The sequence below is a fragment of the Phascolarctos cinereus genome, unplaced genomic scaffold (genome assembly GCF_003287225.1).
Source record: "Phascolarctos cinereus isolate Bilbo 61053 unplaced genomic scaffold, phaCin_HiC Scaffold_7;HRSCAF=346, whole genome shotgun sequence".
In the NCBI taxonomy this organism is placed as follows: domain Eukaryota; kingdom Metazoa; phylum Chordata; class Mammalia; order Diprotodontia; family Phascolarctidae; genus Phascolarctos; species Phascolarctos cinereus.
The window spans coordinates 174983333-174985732 of NW_027556180.1; the positions used below are offsets into that span (position 1 = coordinate 174983333).

The window sequence follows — 2400 nt, forward strand, 5'->3', positions numbered from 1 at the left end:
AAAATGAAGAGGAAAAGCTACTGGACCTCAACAATAAAAGAGATGCCTAAGAGAATATCAAAACTAATGACTTGTATGACTACTTTCTCATCTATACAATATCTTTATGACAGTCATTTATACAAAGGGCATTCACAATGACTTGAGGCAACAGGCAGGCTTGTATAAATGATATTCAACAATGGCCACAGATTTGTCCTTTCATAAGGGAATTTTTTTGGAGAATTTAGAGATTTAGAAAATCTAAAACCTCATTGTGCTTGATTACAGAAAAAAATTGGGCTCAGAGAAAACATTTCTTGACAACAATTTTTTTTTCTATTGGAGCATTTGTATTTGTTATGTATGTTTTACACCGTTAGAAAAAGAATCCCAGGATTTTTCCTCCTGTGTGTTTTCGTCTTGCTTCCTCATGGTCCACGATGCCAGCTGAGGTTGTAAGCACAATGAAACCAAACTGACGGGATGGTAGCAGATTATTTTGCCACTTTTCCAGATCTTTCAATTGAACATGAAATCTGGGGCTAATTACACCACACTTGTTTAATCTGCCCGTGAGGTTCACAACAATTTTTCCTGCTCTGTGATCATCAGTAATCCCAAATTCACCAATGTAACCATGCTTCATCATCACAGTTAAGAACCGGACAATTACTTTAGAGCATGGCCTAATGAAAACCTGGCGTTTTCCTCACTTTTCCACAATGTTGATGCTTTTGAGAGCATCTGCCAAGACATTCATGCTCACCATGGTGGCAGCACTGCAAGATGGCTTAAAGAGCTTGATAACAATTTCTTTACATCTTCTCTTACAACAAAATGTTTTCTATTCTTATATCAAAATTATGCAGGAGTTCTTCAAAGAAAAAAACAGCAAAAACAAAACAAAACAAAACCCAAAAAACAACTGGTTCAGTGGCTCTTTGATAATAAACATTAGGTGAGGCATAAAAAGTGGGTATACCTGCCAAAGGTATTCACTGCTAAGAGGGAGGAGATCTAGTCTAGAATCCAGTTTAAGGAGAGATTCTCTGTGGTTGCTGAGGCTCTCTAGATACTCTTATTTATGGATAATGTTGTGTTACTTATCTTAAGACCCAAGATATTGCAGGACCTGTGACCACTAAAAAGGTTTTGTTCTGTTTATCTGCAGAGGAAAGACCAAACTGATTAAGAATATTGCCCAAATTTCACATGCACTTGGATGGACACCCATAGAGCTTGTCCAACAATATGTGTATCTGGGTCAGAGAGTGGAGATGGGCCTTGAGTAGAAAAAAAAAGGTAAGAGAGTGGGATGAACTGCCTTGTGGAAATTGCAAAGCTTCCCACACCAAGGCCCATCTTTTCAATATAGTTTTTCTGGTGTTGCAGTTGAGTGGCTGAACTTAGACACACCATTGCCTCTGAAAAACTAAAGGTGGTCACTGCATAGAATGCAATGGAAATGTTCATGTGAGTGGGAGGAGACTCTAACATATAAATACATAAACAATGACTCTTAAAGAAAAACAGGAATAATAGTTGTCATAAAAAATGAAAAGATGGGTTTTATCAGACCTGTTGGGGAGAAGCATTCACATTGCTTTGTGTATCATTGATTGGAGGATCTTGACATCTTATGGAAAGGCACTCATCTCCCTGATATGGCACAAGGCAGTATGGTATAATGGACACTTGGAATCAGGAACACCCAGGGATACTGATCATTCCAGTCTCAACCATGATGCTTACCAGCTGTATGATCCTAGGCAAATCAGTTCCCCTACCTGGGGAACTGAGGATAGAAGCTCTAGTGGGCAGGGAGAGAAAAAGAGAAATGGAGGAATTAAGTATCCACAGCCAAGTCAGTTTCCTCATCTATACAATGAGAGGGTTGACCAGAGGGAGGGATAGCACACAGATGCCCAGAGTACTTCACATGTTAAGAGAAAGCAAGGAAGTCTTCTGGAACATCGGCTGGACTCCTGTAGTGAACTTTTGGGAGGACATGGATGAGAGTCACACAGGATGAGCAAATATGGATAGGTTTTATCAGGGTCATTAGAGTTAATTCCTGAATCAATGAGCTCCAAATCCATTTTAGAATTTTAGCATTTAGTGTATTTTGGGAAGATTTGGTAAAATGAGGAGTTTCCAGAAATAAAAAAGATACTATACAGAAGATAAATCAGGGACCATTAAGTTGCAGAGGGGGCAAAAATGAGTTTACAGACTGTTTAATCTCTTGCCTTAGACAGTAAGCCTGGGGATGTTGCCTTAGGCCAAAGACCTGGGAATGCTAAGGGAAACTTATATGGTATGTGGGCAATCATATTGGAATGTACTGGGTTGTTCTTCTTTGGGCACCACCTGCTGCTGATTTTTGTTGTTGTTCAGGCATTTTCAGTAGTGTCCAAC

General features: G+C 39.3%; 1 pseudogene; it reads right to left on the reverse strand.

The window, feature by feature from the left end:
• Positions 1-349: 349 nt before the first annotated feature.
• Positions 350-751, reverse strand: LOC110203216 (small ribosomal subunit protein uS8 pseudogene; annotated as a pseudogene).
• Positions 752-2400: the final 1649 nt, after the last annotated feature.